Below are 18,513 nucleotides of genomic sequence, written 5' to 3'. Positions count from 1 at the left end.
CCCTTCTGCACTTAGAGCTTTCTTTCAGACTTCCCAGAGACGCAGTCCAAAGTCATTCCCTTCAGCAGCTGTTCTGAAGAGATCGTTACATCCTAACCTGTAACCTTGCGCTCTGTGTGGGGAAGAAACAAACGAGAATGTTCTCTGTGTCCAGTTGCGAAGTGGAGGTAGACAGTGACTTAATGACTTAACAGGTTCTGGGGGTCAGGCTGTGCTGAGCTTGCGTCTGGGACAGTGACCAGACAGATGAAAGGAGAAGTGAAGATATTTTTAGCCTGTCAGGGCTGCTTTGAAACACTGGTTTTCTCTCCCCGCCCCACCCCGCCCCGTAATTCCAGCGGGGAGACCCAGCGGTAGTAGGAGCAGTTCCTCCATGTCGACGTGAAAACGGTGTGCGTCTGTGTCATGCTTTGGAGTGTTCGCGGGGATGCTCAGTTGCTGGTGTGGAGCAGCGTGGAAACCCACACTGAAACTCAGCCAGAAGGTGCGACATCGCTGCCAGGGCCTCGGGGAGGGTCCCACTGTGGCCCGGCGACTAGCCCTTAACCTCAGAAGGCCTGTCACCCTGGAAACCGGGGCCGCAGGATGTAACTCGCTGTCTCTTTCTGTATTGCGTGATTCAGGCATGCGATGAAGTTCTGTTGGTGAGGACAACGTGACTTCTGCAGTTAGATTCTCACCGTTTTTTGTTTGCCAGTTTAAACCACCACCAATGGTAAATCAGTTAGAAACTCCGCCGAGGCTATAAATCGAGTACAGTTTGAGAGAGGTGGTAGAAGGAAGGGAACCTGTCGGGTGCGTTAGGGCTGTCCCCAGAATCACCTTTGCAGGCTGAGGGGCAAGTACGAAGTCACTTTCTGCACAAGGGTTTTTGCCGTTCTCTGCTGAACTTCTGCATGGCTGGTCATTTTGGTTGCAGGCCCGCGTGTGTCTGCTGGCCGACCAAGCTTGCGGTGCCGGTGAGAACATAGAGGAAACCGTGTGGTCTGTGGACCAAGTACTGGGGTGGGGCTGGGCAGACAGACTGCCTCTTCCCTCCTCCCCACATCCATCCAGCCCGTGATCGACGTGATTGAGGCAGGTGACCTGGCTGCTTCTCCTCCCTGATGAGAGGAGGCACAGTGTGTAGCACACAGGCTCCGAAGTAGGGCCTCCTGGGTCTGAGTCCCAGCTCGGCCACTCACTAGCTCTGTGACTTGGGGCACATTAAAGTTACTTAATGTCTTCATGCCTCGGTTTCCTCGTCCATAAAATGGGAATGGTAATAGTCCCTGCCTCACAGGGCTGCTGTGAGGCCTGAATGGGTTAATCCCTGTGAAGTGCCCGCGAGGTGATTGGCCGTCCCTGGGATGAATCACAGACCTGCATTCCAGGTGACAGTCGGCTATTTCTCCTACCTCCTCGGCGGCTTGGCCTCCGAGTGGCAAATAGGGGTGGTAACGAGCTGCCAGAGAGGTGGTCAGAGCACTGGAGGGACCAGGGAAGCCCGAGGGCCCTTCCGACTGTGCCAAGGGCTCAGGGAGGCCCCTCTTGACGCCTGCTCAGCAGTCCTGGCCTCACCAGAAAGGGCGTCTCCCCAGGAGAATCCACGCAGTGGACACGGGCCTCAGGTAGGCAGCATAGCGGCCCCGGACTCGGTGCCCCACAGGCTTGCCGAGGCCCCGGCAGCGTCCGCCAATTCCCTGCACTCCCAGGGTCATTGTCAGACCCAGGGGCCGAGCTCTTGACTAGCTGGTCCTCCTTGATGAAAACGCATGAAAACTTTCGCCCTCCACCTGCATCAGTTCAAACTCTCAGCCCACTTGTCTGAGGACTTGGCCAGCTACCCCTGAATTAGCCCCGGGAGAGGTCAGAACACTGGCCTGCATGCTGCTGCCCCCCTTTGGCTGGTGTTTCATGGCTTCGGTGGGAGAAATAGAGCTTGTGTCTCTGTTTCAGAATGTACTTGGTGGCTCTGCCCTACGTGGTGGAGAACCCGTTTTCTTAGGTCTGTGTGGCTCCACGCACTCTTCACAAAGGACCACATCTTTAAAGGCTGCCTCTGGGCAGGAGACAGCCTTCTGCTGCCCTGCTAGAGGCGTGGGGACTGGTAAGGGGCATCTGGGGGGCAGCCGGTGAGCAGTCTGGGGACAGAGAGCCGAGGTGAGGGCAAATCAGGTTGTTCTGATGGTCTCGTGAGTCCTGAACCTGAGATTTTGCCTGCGGGTTAAGAGGGAGCACCCTGAACAGATAACACGCCTTCTGTCGACTTTACAGTGAACTGAGCTGTAACAATCGTAAATACTCTTCATCACTCAAAATGGCTAGTCCGAGAAGCCTAGAAGAAGCCAGCCACTTGTGGTCAAAACCGCCAGTGTTGCCAGTTTCTGGCAGACCAACCTGGAAATTCCTCCGCCCTGGTGGAGCTGGCCTCTGGACTGGCTGTGTGAGGCTGCCACCTTCTGGCCAGGACTAGGCAATGCATGTGTGACCTGCTGCTGAATCCTCTGAGTTAAATGTTTTTTGATCCCTCTCTCACTACGCAAATAATTCCATCCCCCAGGCTAAACTGTCTTTCCTTGGCATCCGTCTAATCTGTACTTTGACCTCCTTTGACTCCAGAGTCAGTACCTTCCAGTACCAACTGATCTATCTGAGACGTAAGTCTGGTCGTCTTTTCCTGGAGTACAGCCCTTTATCGGCTCTTCACGTTTTCCAGGTTCTAACGCCTCTCAGCAGATCCCAAGGCTAGCTCCTCCGCCCTTTGCAGGTGCTCGTCTCTCCTCGTCATCCGTCCCCTGCCAGCACCTGTTCGTACTCTGATTCATGAGGTGTCACGTCAGGAAACCCTCTGCGTAATAGTGTAGTAAGGGGGGAGGAAACAGAAGGGAATGTAACACCCCACATTGTAACCAGGTGCTTCTCTTCCCGTCCCACAAGACACAAGCTACTTGAGAGCAGAGACTTCTGTCTGTGTCCCAGTGTCTGGCGTGTCACTGTTGTGCTCTAGTTAGCAGAAGGAATTGAGGGGGGGAGAATAAAGGCAGGCAAGACGCGAATCGCCAGGTGCTCCTCCTAAGTATGACGAGCTCAGGAACGAACTAAGTTGAGGTCCGGGGGTCCCAGAGCGAAGGTGCAGATGAAGGTCCGTGCAGACGGTGGGAAACGCCATCACTCAGGAAGCAACACTTAGTTTTTTAAAAGCATTTTCTTCTTCTTCTTTAAAGATTTTATTTTATTTTGTTTTTAAATAGAGGGGAAGGGAGGGAGAAAGAGAGGGAAAGAAACATCATGTGTGGTTGCCTCTCATGCACCCCCTACTGGGGACCTGGCCTGCAACCCAGGCATGTGCCCTGACTGGGAATTGAACCGGTGACCTTTTGATTTGCAGGCCGGCACTCAACCCACTGAGCCACACCACCCAGGGCAGTAAGAAATACTTATTAATTGTCCTTTGTACTATTATCTTCATTCAGCTCATCCTACTGGTAAAGTAATCTTTTTAAAACACGCTTCAATCATCACTTCCTTCCTTACTCAAAACTTTTTTAAATAAACTTTTTTTTTTCATCTTGACCTGAGGATATTTTTTCATTGCTTTTAGAGAGAGAGGAGTGGGGCTGGGGGGAGAGAGAGAAACATTGTGAAAGAGAAACATCCGTTGGTTGCCTTTTTATATGCACCCTGACCAGGAATTGAACCCACAACCTAGGCATGTGTCCTGACCAGATATTGAACCCACAACCTTTCAGTCTATGGAAGATGTTCCACACCTAGGCTCAAAACTCTTTTATGGCAGGGTTCCAAACTCGGTAGCCTGGCTGTCCAGGACTTCCACATCCTGACCCAACGCGTTGAGATTTTACACCACTTCTCTGTGCCCCAAGCACCATTCCAATTCGGGCTCAAGAATTATTGGGCTGATGAATTGAGTCACTTACTTACAGGCTGTGTGGCCAAATCATATACCCTAAAATTTCACTCAGGATGCGCGTTGTATCTGCGAGTCCGAGGCGCTGTGCTGGGCCCGTGAAAGCACCAAAGAAGGTACCGCTCTGTGCCTACAGGGAGCTGATAGTCCCGCTGGGGCGAGACCCAAGGAGGGTGATGACATGGCAGAAAGAACATGTCACAATGGCTCGAGGACAAGGAGGTCATTAGAGAAGAGACTGTATGTGACTGCACCTCTGTCCTCTACACCTCCCCCTCCCAGGCGGTCCTGCCCTCGGCCTCTTGCACACGGGAGTGACTGCTGTTCCACTTCTTCCATCCCAGGGACTCAGCCCTTCGTGACCAGGCACTGGCCCAGCTCCCCAGACACATGGGCCCCCATCCGTAGGCCCCACGCTGCAGAGATAGTGAAGAGAACGCCCCGTGTTGTGTATTTAGCGCCCAGTGTCCCTGAAACACTCTTCCCCGTCCCCCTTCTGTGTCTGACCTTTAAAACCCTTCTCTCCCTTGAAAATTCAGCCCAGACTTTCCTGGTGAAGCCTCTGCCGCCATGCCCTGGTCAGACTTGCGGCCTCTTGGAGCCTGGTTCTCTCCTCTGAGGGGTGTAACCTCCCCCCAGGGACTATGTCTTTTTTCCTTTATACTCCTAGCACCTGACCCAGCATGTGACGTAGAGGACACATCCCTTAAATGCTGTTGGTTGAAAGGATCTGACACCATGGGCAGGCAGCAGGCACGAGCACTGTGAGGATGGAAGAGGTGACACGTGGAGGGTCCCAGGAGGTCCCGGGAGAAAGCAGGAAATCGTGAGCAGGGTGTGAGAGGCTTTGTGCTTTTAATCTGGGCACAGAAGGAGAAAAGTCCCCTGTGGAAGAGTATAGAGCCTGTGCCTGGTGGCAAGTGAGCCGCTCCCTCTAACGGACCAGAGGGAGGGCCCGCCCTGCGGGGCAGCAGAGGCCGCTGTTTTAGTTGGAGCGTGGGGAGAGTGCCCTGGAGGGCTGGATGGGGCAGTGGAAAGGCCTCGCATGCACTTGGGTGTCTGGTGGCCAGTGGACGCTGTTTCTGACTTTTGGAAACCATGGTATGGTGATTTGATCAGAGGTGTTGAAAGTGGGAGCTGCCCTCCGGCCTTGCTGTCAGGTCACATCACGGTGTTGAGGTGCGTCCGGTGACCCAGACTTTCGGGACCCCATGCCTGTGAGGCGTCACCTCTGCTGCATGGAGTGCCTCGCCTGCAAGGGCTGGATCTTGCGTAAACAAGGCTTTTCCTTCTGGCACTGCCCTTGACCTGGCTCTGAGCTGTTGATCCTTTGGGTCCATTCAGTTCTGTTCTGTCCCTCTACCCTCGTGACTGCTAGTGACCCGGAAGGTGGCAGCACCCACGCAGCAGGTGGCCTCCAGAGCTGAGTCACCGCCCTGGGAACAGTGCCCTGATGAGGCCAGCTCAGGCAACTGGGGAACTTGCCACCTTGCCCAGCTCTGGAAGGGCTCTCGGGGCCTCAGTGAGAGCAAAGGGAAGCAGGATTCTTTCTGCCTCCAGAGTGTTATTGAGCTGAGAAAAAAGTGAAAAAAAGCCACTCGAAGAACCGAAAAGGAGAGTCTGCCCGTGGTGGTCTCTGGCTCGTGTCTCTGGCAAAGCACGGAGTGGTTTTTTTCCCCTCACAATTGTAGTTATGGTCCATGGCTGTTTTATTTAAACACTCCAAAAGTATCCATTTAGGGATATCTTTAAAAATAGAATGAAGAGGACTTTAAAATGTTTTAGGATTCTCTGACCTGTGAATTAAGAGAGCTTAAGCAGTAATGTGATGTGGAGAGATACCTAGGCCGTTGATGATCTAGGAAATAAGCAGAGGGGCTTTTTTTAAAGTTTTTTATTATTCGTAGTTATGCTGATGAATGTTGTGTTTTAAAATAATGATGCTTTTATTTTATTTCCACAGAAGATAAAAGTGTAGTGTTGTTTTTGAAAGGAGGGTTTAAAAAAAAATACGCCTGGCTTGTTTACTACACCAATGAATAGAGATGACCTCAGTCTAAAAAACAAGCTAACCATAATATCTCTCCTTGCCCAGCAAAATAAGCCTTTATCAAATAGCAAAAAAAAAAAGGCCAGTCTGGCCAGCACGTCGTCATTTCAGCTGGTCAGGATTTTCCAAAAAAACAAAACGAAAAGCGCTCTCTGCATTTTCACTACTGAACAGTAACTCTTAGGTAATACCACCAGCTTACTCAGTTCCCATAAGGCTGTAGAACGCCTGGTGCCGATTACTCAGTTGTCTGAAGGCAGAGGGAAGAGAGGTCCGTTAAATGCTGTCACCACTGCGAGCTTTCGAGTGGAGATGATAGACTCACAGTTCCTGCTTCTTGAGTATGGAGTTTTTTAACTTGAAAAAATTTCTTTTTGACTTTGCACATTATGGGCCCCGTTAATTCTGTACAGCTGAAGCATCTGACAGAAACCCAGTCGTTTTCTTGAGATGGGCCCTGGGCTCCGGGTGGAGGTTGTGTGCTCTGCGGCCCCTGGGTCCACAGTGGTCCTCATTCAGTCTGTGGAGCTCTGACTTGACAGATGCGCCGTGAGCTGTGACTCGGAAGTTGGGTCTTCTCCTTAGGGTTCCTGTTTACTTTTCGTAAGCCCTGTGTGTGTAAAAAAATTAACCACACACAAATGGGGGGGGTCAAAACTTTTCCTAGTTTTCTAAGGCATAAGAACTGAGGAAGATTGTGCTAGAAACCGGAACCATATCCTGAGTCCTGCGTCCTGTATGATTTCAGATCAATATATTAAGGCTGAATCGGAACAGATTTGCAAGTCCAAGGTCAGTTGATTCTAGAACCCATGCCAGTCAAAAAGACTCAGTGGAATTTGGGGTGCAGTTTGGGGAGAGAAGATTTTAACGAGAGGGAAGCTTCATTCTTTATTTTTTGACTTGTGAGGGGCAGGAGAACTAACCTGTGCTTGGATAGAAGTTGCAGGGACGTCAATTCTGGTGACCCTACAGAAAGGTCTGTGCGTGTTCAGTGACCAAGTCAGTGTGCCCAGTCTTCTCAGAAGGCGGCTGATAGTGCCAGCGTGGCAGCATTGGGCGCTGAAGCCATTGCAGGTGCTGCTGAGTTAACGCGGCAGAGACGTCCGGTGAGTCCCCGCCCGGGCACGGGTTTGTTTACCCTGCCCTTGTGAAGGCAGAGCCAACAATCTTAATGGTTTTGAACGATTCACAATGTTTCTCTCTTGACAGGCCACTTCCCACACACGGGCTCCTGCCTAGGCCCCTCAGGCAAGGTCCAGGGCAGAAACCCGCCCGGCCCCTCGTGCCAGGGTTCAGAACCATCTTATTTTAGAGCAGAGGGAGCACTACAAGACACAGCCTGCTGGTCCCAGAGACCGAGAGACGGCAGCAGGGCTCCCTGGGCCCCAGAGGCCACGGCGGCGGAAGGCGAGGCCAGCCGGGCCAGGCCTCCTCGGACCACGCAGCCCCTGGTCTAGCCTGGGACGAGGTGCCTGCCGGGGGAGGCTACTGACCTTTGAGGAATGTTCAGAAAATTACTCAGGTCAGAAAGGAGGACCTCGTTCTACAAAACGGAACAAATCAGCTACTTTCATAGGCAGGTTCGTCAGCGTCCTTTGTCGGTGGTGTGAACCTGTTAGCTCCTGGGCAGAAAAAAAGAGTATCGACCTTTCTGCCGACGCGCCAGAAGAAGAGACTTGCTACACCTCTTGCTCTTCCTCTTCTTCCCTTTTTCTTTCTTCGGAGAATTAACCTATGCCACACTAGTCCTGAATAAAACAAACTTGGAATCCTTTCCACAGGAGAAGGAATTGAGCAATGTTCTAAGAACAGGCTGTGCTTTTCTGGGCACCGAGCAAACGTGAGCTTTGGAAGATGGCTCTGGAAGCTTGGACGTGCCCCTTGGTAACAGAGTACTGGGGGCCAGGAGGTTGGGGGAAGACCCGCAAGGAGGAGCAGGGTGGAGCCTTGGAGACAGCAGGTGACTCGCCCTCTTCCTGCTTGGCTGAGGCCTGGAGGCCACAGGAAGGGACTCGCCTCTGTGGAAGCCCAGCCGTGAACCAGTGGCCCCTCCTGGCCACCCGACACGGCCATGATGTTCCTCCAGACCCCAGGCCTCCTCGACCTTCCACAGGAGCCCGAGGAAAGGCTGCACAGGTCACCGTGCCCCTCCGCCCCAGCCAGCCCTTCCCCAGCTTCTAGGGAAACAATGCTGCCTTTATTGGTCTAAGAACAGCAACCCACACCTAGTGACGAAGAAGTCATTAACCTAAGGAGGAAAAGTCAGTCCAAGAATGAGGCTTTGCACCAGATTCCTGCCCAGGGAGCAGGTCCCGCGCTCTCCCTCCCAGGTGGCCTGGAGGCGGCTGTCGCATCGTGTTGGCATTGCTGGCCCAATTTCGACAAGACGTGTTTCCCCCCAAGAATGTAGACAGACTGTGTTACAAGTTTCAAGGTCAGCATCTCCAGCCTGATCTCCTCATTGGAGGAAACCGTCCCATATCCCCTCGTCACAGCTCACGTGGGGGAAAAACTGCCTGCGTTTAAGCTGCTGGCACGATTTTGGAGATGAATATCCGTGTGTTCCCCCGTTGCCCGCGTGGCGTTCTCCGGGAAGGCAGACCGTTTATTTTAAAGAGAGCGAAGAGAGGGTGGTCCGGCTGTGTCCAGGCCTGCCCGCCCGCGGTGGCCACGTCCACATGCGTCACAGAAGTGTGTGCCTCGGCCCGTGGGGGGGCCGGCTTTCTCTTCAACCCATCTCAGGTTTTTTAAAAGTCCTGCTTTGTTACACTTGTGTGTACTTAAATTTTTATAATCCAGCAAATGTGTCGAACTTACGCCATGGGTAAAGTTTTCCTAAAAGAAAATTACGCAGAGAGCTGGAAAACAGTAGAAAGCGTGTGGCGTTTTCCCCTTTGGGTGTTTATGTTTGCATTGGATTGGAGCAGCCCTCTCCCAGCCGTGGCCGCCGCTTTCCTGGACGCGTGCTGTGTGAAGCGAGGGGACGAGGTGGACGGCGGGACAGCTGCCCCCGCCCTGACCGTTCCCTGAGTCATGCGAGGTTTCCTGTGTGCTTGCAGTCATGGGGACGCGTCCCCGTGTCAGTTCCGTGTGCGACAGTCGTGCCTGTACCTCACCACCAGTGTGTGGGACACAGCCGCCCCCCTTGGCCTTCTAAAGGTGTTGGGTCTGGGGCAGGACTCTTGCTGAGTGGGAGGGCGTTTGGCGGGTTTTCATTTAACCTGTTCTCTCCATCTCCAGCCAGCACTGCCCTCCAGTCAAAGGGGTGCTTGTACGCCCCACTCTTGAAGGCATCCTGGAAACCCAGAAGGAACTGCTCACCCCCATTCCCTCTTGCCCATCCCACTGCAACGTGGAGAACAGGAGGCCCTCAGGAAAGCTCATCCTGACCCCTAGGCCTGCTGCCGCCCCTGGGGGCCCCCGTCACCTCTAGAGGTTCCCCTCCTAAGACTCTGTCCCGTTGTCTGCGCCCCCTGCTAGCTTACACACGCGACAAGGGCTGGTGCCCACCTTGTTAATCTTCGTGTCTGCAGACACGACTTCCCACACGCTAGGTCTCAGCAAACGTGTTTCTTCTCTTCATAAGTTTCATGGTTCCTCCTCATCTTCTGGCGTCCCTGATCTCACCTTTCACCTCGTGTAGGGGGGCAGGGACGGGGAGACACAGATACATGAGTTCGTTCTCTCTCTTTCTCTCTCTCTCTCTCTCTCTCTCTCTCTCTCACACACACACACACACACACACACACACACACCCCTCCTGCAGTCCTGTTAGTCAAACCCTTGTCATCTGATTTCCCAAAGGCCCCGCTTGCCAAATTCAGTGGCTTTCCCCCTTTTTAATCAAGCCACACCTCCCTGCTACGTTGAACACAGTTACTCCCCGAAACACTCGCCTTTTCCCACCTGCACAGGCCCCTTCCACTGGTCAGCCTGCCCCCAAGCTCGTCTGATCCTAAGTGACCCTTGTCCTCTTGTTCAGGTCACAATGCACACTTGGACACTTTATCTGTTCCTATCAGTCTTCATCCTACAGTTAGACCATAAGGTCACGTGCGAGTGTGTCCACACCATGGACACGTGTGCTTTCCTGGCAGCTTCTAGCACAGTGCTGGGCTCCTAGGAGGCAGGCAGTGCGTGTGTATTGAGCCATTCCGACGGTCTGTCAGCATCAGTAGCGTTGAGCAGCCCATGGTGGCTCTGCAGCGTTGCCGTGACTGTCCCCTCCCTGGACGGGGCTCACAGGGACGGCGCTTCCCCTCAGAGCCCCGGTTCCACTCTGTCGTCGTGTTGTGTGGTCCTTTGCACAGGACTCATCGGCCTTGTTGGCTCTTGTGCGCTCGGAGCCTCCTGCAGCTCCTGCTACGTTGCAAACCCCGAGTCAGTGGTCGGGGAAGAGAGAGGGATGTGGTTGGAATAGCCTCATCCCAGGTTCAGACCCGGCCCGTAATTCTGCAGACTCCTGACTCCCTGTTGTGACACCTGTGGCTTCTGCACCGTCCTCTTCCTCCGCAGAAGCCCCAGACCCACAGCCTCCTGCACCGCCGCCCAGCATTGTCTTTCGCACCAGTCGTTACGTATTGGCTGTGTGTATCCTCAGAAATGTCTCAAGTGCCAGGTGTGCCCTCCCCGCGGGGGAGAGTGGGAGCGGGATGGGTTGGCATTCGTGGACATCGTGTATGTACCACGTGTCGCACATGTGTGAGCTGTAGTTCCACTCTGAAAATGAATAATGATATTCCCGCATCATTGATGAAGAAACTAAAGCCCCAGAAGGGTTAAATAGCCATCCAAGGCTGTGTAACATGTGACAGGAAATCTCAATCTAGGGCTTCCTGACCCTGAAGTTTATGCAGCTTGTCTCTCTGTCCCCAGGTTGAACGTGCCGCTGCATGGGAGGCCACCTCCCAGCACCCGACGTTACAAAGGCTGAGTACAGGTAAGTACGTGAACTCTGATAGGCTGGTGCTGGTGAAGAAAAGCGGGGACGAGGAAAACGTGAATCGGTAGGTCTGATTCCTAGCCGGGATTGATGGAAGTCAGCCTCTGAGGCCCGAGAGGGGCTGGAGGATGACGGTTGAAGACCTCCTTCGGTGGGGCGTGACAAAGGTCTGTCCTGTTGACACTCAACCCCTGATTTCTCCAGAAGCAGCAGCACTTCCTTAGCAGGGTGTGCTCATTGGCTGCTGCACTCTGCTCTGGTCTTAGCTTTGGTACAAACCTCAGTCCGTCAGGTGAACCAGGGTGGCCAAGAGGGCTGCTGGAGACACAGGTGTCCGATGCTCCCCGGGGAGGCGGGGGCGGCAGCGCGGTGGTGTGAAGCTGCAGATGCATTTGTCAGACTCATTCTCCCAGGTGAGAGACCTTATCACGGACTCAGCGTTTGCTGGACCGGCTCTTCGCACCTGTAAATCATGCCCAGACATCTGTGTTGTCGGAGGCTGCAGGTGCGTGGTCATGGAGCTCTCCTGTGTTCTGCAGAGGAGTGACAGCCTGGAGGAAAGAGGCAGGCTGCAGAACGAGGTTTTATCATTAGAAGAAGGTTAATGGAAGGGGGACTTACCAGCAGGTTAAGTGGCCTGCTCCAAATGCTGGAAAGCTCCCAAGGAACAGCAGCGTGGCGTTCCTCGCCGTCAGACGCGCGTCTCTGTGCCCCTGTCTGACTTGGGACCCTGTCCTCATCTTCGTGAGCAGACAGTTTGGGAAGCGCGCTATTACTTCATGGTGGTATTTAGACACTCCAGTATCATGTGATAGTAAATGGCTCCACGTTGGTTTGAATTTTATGTTCACCCTGGTAGAGCTCTGTCCCCATTTGTACTTCTCAGAATTTTTTAGATTTTTTTTGTGTTGTAAGACACCATTGGACATAACGTTGGTTTCTCTCTCTCTTACTGGCCAAGATCCTCTTGAATTTCAATTCCAGCTCTCCAGAATCTTCCCAGCGTGTCTCGTCCCTTAACTGACACAACGTTGAAGTGCGTGAGCACGGCCACTGAAGGGCACGTCGGCAGCACTTGGCTTGGAGGTCACACCTGTGAAGCACAGTTTGCCCGGACTCGCGAGTCTGAGGCCTCTCCCCATCCGCTGATAAGCGTGGCCTGGCCTGTGGCCACGGCGGTGTTGAAGTTCCTCCGTGGCGTTGTAATCATTAACTCAGAAATTGCAATAGATGGGAACTTGGCCAACGCAGACTTTTCTGCCTCTCATTGTTAAGCCACTCAGCTGCCTCTTCCTGGGTGAAATGAGAGCGTTTGAGATGGAAACCGCTTGGAAGGGACCCTCTCTGGTGCTGTATGAAGGACTCGCAGTTACTGTGGCAAGTCACGTGTGCGGAAGACTGAAGTGCTACCTCGAACCATCGGTTTTCAGAAACAAAGACCTCGAGATAGGGCTTCCTCGCCTGTGCTGTGGTGAAAGGTGCATCCCACCTTAAGTTAGACCACGCAGGGGAGGCTGCCCTGTGGTTTCCATTCTCAGTTGCCTTCCCCTGATTTCCCAAGGAGTAAGTAACAAACAGAAGGCTGTACTTACAGGCTAGTGCTGCCCTCTGCTGGCCTTTTGGAGTGTGTGCTGTGGCAGCAGGATGTTGCAAAATCAACTTTGAAAATAGGAACTTCCTCCTGTCTCCGGTGCAGGCTGCTTTCACACCTGCCTTCTGTGATGGGAGCTGTAGGTGTATGCCGTGTTTTATTTCATAAGACATCTTGCTGATCAAACCTTGATGACCTGGGAGGTGCACGGCCTCGTTTCGGCAGGCGTTTCCCTTAGCGGTGGCCACACGCGCACAGAGAGAATGGGGAGCTGTGTGTCGCTCGCTGTGCAGGAACTTTCCCAACCTATGTGTCTTAAGCAGGAAAGAGAAGGTGCTTCTTGTTGTTTTTTTTTTAAAAAAAATCATCTTTAGGACATTGGCACAGTAACTAGAGAAAACAACTGACTTTGACTTTCTCTGCTGCTCTGGGAGATTTCCTGAGGCCTCACACTGCCATTTACTTTGCAGGTGCCGGTCTTCTCCCAGATGCCTCCCGAGGATTTCTGGGCTGGAAGACACCTGTTAGCAGCTGCTTTCTCACCCCTCGGTAAGCAGAGCCTTGTGCTCTAAATCAGCCTCCAGGGGGGTTTGTTCTGTTTTGTTTCCCGGATGGGTCCCTGGTACATTTTTTTTCAAACATTCATCGTTGTTTGATCTGCTCCTTTTCTCTTAAACACTCAGCCCCCAACTTAATACAGAAGAAATCCGAAACGTGAACTCCTGCTTAAACACAGGTGTCTGGATCCACATTCGCGTTCAGGCCTCAGAATGTGAGGAGGTCTGAGAAGCAGCAGAAAGTATCAAAGGCGCTCATTCTGCTCACCCACGTGGAGGTGCCCTTTGTAGATCGAAGGGCATCTTTCCCGACTGCGGGACTTGTCGTGCCCTCTGCAGCGAGCCACCCTGGACTGTGTCAGAGTCCGGCACACCGTGCGACAGGAGGTGGGAGCTGTGGTGGACCTCTGCGCCCCTCTCTGCTTCAGTGAGTGAGGGAAGGAGGGCCCAGGACTGTCATCACCACAGCCATCGTCACTGAACGTTTGCATCGTGCTATCTCTAGTCCTCCTTATTTGTCTCACTTCATTTTCACGACAGCCTTGTGTGGTGGGGACTCTCCCTGCCCTGATTTCACAGCCGAGGAGACTAAGACCCAGAAAGCTCGAACAGCGAACCCAGGGTTGCACAGGGAGCCCACTGCAGAGCTGGTCCGGCTCTGGAGGGCTGTGTTGGGCCGTCTAGTCCTGTGGCCTCACAGAAACGGGGGCAGGAGGCAGACTGCTGGGCTCCACCCTCCTGTGGGAGGCAGTATTTCAACATCGCCATCCTCACTTGCCAGAGCTTCGTGGCTGTCACTGTGCTCTTTGCACTTGAGCCTCCTGAAGATGAGTGGGAAAACAGGGCGTTGGAGAAGACATGACTTGCCTAAGGTTACACTGCTAGTCAGAGACTCAGCTAAGGGTCCTGTCAGTGCAGGCAAAGTCCCGCTGGCTCCCGGGTGTGCTGTTCCTCTTGGTTCTGCTGCTCGGGACCAAGGCTGGTGTGCTGGTTTGCTCACGGGCCTAGTGGTGAAACCTTAAAACCTGGAGCCACTTACGCTCAGAGCTCCACGTGGCCGTGTGAAGGTCAGTTGCTGCAGTGCCTTCAAAGCTCCGAGCAGCCAAGCACGATGACCAAAAGCCTGCACGTGGGGTCGGGAAAGTCAGGCTGTGGATCCTGGTTGTGCTGTTCGTCAACTCTGTGGCTGACAGCAAGTCACGTACCTTCTGGGAATCTCTGTCTCTGTTCCCTCGCGTGGAAAAGGGATGTAGCACCACCAGCTTCGTTCAGGTGGGGAATGTTGACAGAATGCACAGGGGGCTCCCAGCTAGGTGTCCAGCAGAGAGCACCGTATTTTTCAGACTATAAGACGCACTGTACCATAAGACGCACCTAGGTTTTAGAGGAGGAAAACGGGGGGGGGGAGACCCGCTCCACTGGCACCCCCCCCCCACCAAGCGAGCCAGGTAAGCTACATTCAGACTATGAGATACACCCCCTTTTCCTCCCAAATTTGGAGGAAAGTGTGTCTTATAGTCCAAAAAATACGGTAAGTGTTCCAGGGATGGAAGCTACTGGTATTTCTCGAGTGCCTTCCCATCCACCCCTCAGTTCTTTCTGGCCTTCACCTTGCAAATGCACTCCAGAGTTCTAACCCATCTAAAAACAACCAACATGTATGGAGTGCTTTAAAAATGACAGACAGTTTCCATACACTGAACTCCACGTGACCCTCGCCAGCACTGCAGGGTAGGAATTTGTTTCTCTGGTCTCTAGGTCGGGAGACTGATGCTCGGGAAAATTAAATGATCGCCCCCAAGATCCCGTAGCTGGTAAACAGCCTGGCCAGAGCTCGCTCAGAGCCCCGGCTCCGGCCCCCTTCCATCTGCTTCCTGTGAGGAAGCGTCCACTAAAGGCGGGCGGGTCGGCAGAGGAGGACCCACGGCTGGTGGACCCAGCGCCAGACCAGGAACCGTTGTGTCTCTAGTCTGACCTAAACGCTCACGTTAGGACTGCTGTGTCCTGACGTCCGTAAGGTTGTGAAGCTGCGTCCCTGAAGGGGGGCCAGAGGCAGGTGCTCTCTCCTCTCGCAGTGCTCATGCCCCGATGCAGGTTCTCTGGTTTGCTCACGCACGATCAGGCTGGCATTTCGCTCTGATGAAAACGGTATTCTTTCATACTCTGCTGTTGGCCACACAGGGGCCGTGGTGTAGTTGATCGATTCACATTTCAGGCCCCCACTTTCCTATCAGTTTGGAAGGAAAAGTACAAAGAAGGGCAGCTTGCTCAAAAACAGCATAAAATACGGCAGTGCAGACTGGGCTGGCTTTTGAAATGGGCACGCATCCTTGTGGGCTGTGACACTTAAGGAAAGACTTGGCCTTGACATTCAGGTGGCTTTTCTCCACGTGGGAGATGGGGAGTGGAACAATTACAGGCGTGTGCTCTGCTGTGAGAAAGAGTTGTTATAAAACAGCATTCCTCTCAGATGATGCAGCACTTAGAATTGCTGATGGTTAAAACAAACTCCCTGAGTTACAGAAACTCAGCCCTCCCATGTCCTGGCCTAAAAACACAGAACAGCCAGGTTGATTGTTGGAGGCCGGAGGACATGGAAGAAAGGGGACATGCTGGTGTTTTCCTGCAGCTGAAAGTCCCGGAAAGACTCGGCGGTCAGCAGACACCACTTGCGGTCATCTCGTGTTCCTGTGCGTGTTCTGGAAGGAGAATGCCTGGGCCCCCATTAATTTATTGGCTGCCTTTTTCATTTCTTCTGGGTTAATTTGGTGGCCAGTCTCCTCACACAGGTTTATTTTTAGGAAACTGGCCTCTTGCTTTGGAAGATGGGAAAACGGGCCCAGACTCAGGAACTCTGTTTCGGCATGTTTTGTTGATGTTATGTTACAGTTACTTACCGGCCAAGCACCTCAGTACCCTGCACCCCTCCTCCAAAGGCACAGGGAAGTGTCCTCAGTGGTCCCTCTGCTGAATGCCCCTTGTTGGACGGGGCTCACATGAAGAGACATAGGTGCAAAAGAACGCAGCCCCCCTTGTTCTTCTGTTGCAGTGCTCAGGGCGATACAGGCAGCTCCCCACGTCTGCCTGTGTCTGCTGGGGAGCAGAGCTGTGTGGTGGGGGGTGTAGCGGGTAAATGTGTGTGTGTGCGTGCACGGCTGTGCCATACGTTTGCTGTACGCGGTGCGTAGGCTCTTACGAGACACAAGTAAAAGACAGAAACCCATTGTTCACTTAAGTTTTTTCCGCATCACTGAAGTGTCTGTCATCTGAAAAAAACTTGTAAGTGGCAAAAGCTGCGACTTAGTCATGTGTTAAAAAGTGAGCAGACCGCTCTGTTCTGGATTTAAAATGTTTTATCCGGTGAGAATAATCTGGCTCCATCTTGCAGACTCAGTCCCTGAGTTATGGTACAGTAGCATGTAGGGAAGGATGCAGTGGGCCCCCAAATCAGTCACAGAATTAGTGAGAGTTAGCTGAGAGGTCAGTGGTTCTTGTGGCTGAGCACTTTCTCAAACTTACACGCTCACATTTACTGTGAAATCGTGCGCTGCCGGTCACTTCACCCAGTGTGTGCGTTTCTGTGCAGCCGGTGAGCTGCTGCTGCGTCTTTGGAGGCGGGACTGCCGCCCATCTCTGTGGCACGGGGTCCTGTCCCCTCGCTGACAGAGATGAAAAGCTGGCCCTGCAGTGCAGGTGCGTGCCGTGGGCGCGCTTCCTCCGTGAGGGACGAGTTTAGGCTGCAGCCACATCTGCAGGGATGGCTGGCCAAGGCTCTAGGGCGTGAGAACACTGGTCAGACCAACGCCAAACAGCCTGCCCCCGGCTTCCCGGCTTCCTCTGAACCCACCTGAAATCAGCCCCAGGCACCTGCAACGGGATGTTCTTCCCGTACACAGAGCTGCACTGCAAATGAGGATGATGAGGGGGAAAGTCAATAGGAGAAACTAAAGTTTCATTAATTTATTTAAATCAGGAGAACAGACCCGGTGAACGGCACAGCCCGGATCAAAGCCCAGGTTCGCAGGGCGACGCTGCCATCATACAACAGGGAGTGGGTAGGGGAGTGTTCCAGCTTAAAAGAGGCCAGAGAGTCTGAGTGAGGGAACCTGGGTGGCATCTGGGTTCGCAAACAAAAACAGATTTTTCTTCTTGAGAAGCCTCATTTTTTCGACACGCTCAAGAATGTAGAGGTAGAGTGTCAGGGTGGTTGTCGATTTACTCTCAAAGCATGCGGCAAAACAAAAATAAACCATCGTAGATGTAGGTGACATAGCTAAAGCAGAACTGGCAAAGTGCACAGTTGTTGAATTTACATGGTATGAATTTAATTCTTCATTTTATGATCATTCAAATCGAACTGATACCTAAGATGGTTCACAGCAGTTTAAAAAAGAATGTGCATCCCTTTAGTAGGGTGGCCTGCACACACGAAGTAACTTCTTGGACCCCTAGAACATTGAAGGGGTGACAGATGGTAGGCTAACTAGTAAGATGATATTGAGAACCGTAGCAGGACGGAGAAGAGAACTGTAGCCTAAAATAATTTGTCGGGAGAACTGAGAGTGCAAGTTACCTTTTTTGGAGGGGAGGAGGACAGTAACAAAACTCCTGAGCTCAGATGCAATCTAAGGGATTCCTTTCTGGAAAAACACCAGGATCTCAGCATCAGCGTATCTCAGATTTTGCCCGAGCTTTTCCATTGTCCTCCTCAGGCCCTGAACGCATAGAGCTCCATTGAACCAAAGTTACCTATCTCTAAGTGAAAGCAGGAGGTCTAGGAAAACGTTTTCTTCAACTCCTAGCAGAGCACCTGCTCACTCAGTACCACTTCCATGCGAGTCTCAGGGTCTGCAGCACCCTCTCCAGTTACCCCGCACCCGCGTGCTTGGACCCAGGATGAACTCGGGCTCCGTAACCCACGTGGAGGATTTCCCCCGACCTCCCCGCAGGAGTGCAGAGGGTGCTGTGTGTCATTGCCTCCGAATGAGAAAAGTGTACCTGTGTCCGGGCCGCTCCGGGACAAGGAGAGTCACGGGCAGGCCCCATCCCCAGCTCTAGTGATGGCAGAATCTGCTCACAGCCGGGTTTCAGTGTTTTCCTTTCTAGGTTGTCTTCATTTATTGCGTTCCAAAGGAAAAACAGATCATAAAGCTTCTTCAGGAAGCTGGTTTCATTTGGTGGTTTAGATTTAAATAGTGATTGTCTAGCACCATTTGAAATCAGTGTTCTTGGGGAAGACCGTCGGCACTGCCTGCAGCAGAAGGAGTGGCCGGGCGGCCCCGATGCAAAGATGGCCGTCCCGAGAGCCTGCCCGACGTCGTGCAGGGCGTCTCCGTGTCGGACCTCACGCTTGTTCGGGCAACAAGCCGTCCACAGCACTTTTCCTGTGATACGAACTCCATCATGCAAGGGTCGAAGGGCTGAACTGTGACAGGTGTGGCCCCTCCCGCCGGCCCCTCC

General features: G+C 53.1%; 1 long non-coding RNA gene across 21 annotated transcripts in view; it reads left to right on the top strand.

The window, feature by feature from the left end:
• The window catches only part of LOC112299748 (uncharacterized), a 198,199-nt gene extending 179,997 nt beyond the window's left edge, over positions 1-18,202 (top strand). For 17 of the 21 annotated variants that reach the window (XR_011651330.1, XR_011651342.1, XR_011651343.1 and 14 more), the window contains one exon: positions 10,839-11,529. This is a non-coding gene — a long non-coding RNA (uncharacterized lncRNA). Of the gene's footprint in view, positions 1-10,838 lie in introns of all 21 variants that reach the window. The other 4 variants (XR_011651333.1, XR_011651337.1, XR_011651326.1 and 1 more) reach the window with 4 other exon arrangements.
• Positions 18,203-18,513: the final 311 nt, after the last annotated feature.

The sequence above is a fragment of the Desmodus rotundus genome, chromosome 6 (genome assembly GCF_022682495.2).
Source record: "Desmodus rotundus isolate HL8 chromosome 6, HLdesRot8A.1, whole genome shotgun sequence".
Taxonomy (NCBI): Eukaryota; Metazoa; Chordata; class Mammalia; order Chiroptera; family Phyllostomidae; genus Desmodus; species Desmodus rotundus.
Note: the sequence above shows the minus strand (reverse complement) of the source record. Positions and strands in the feature narration are given on the sequence as shown.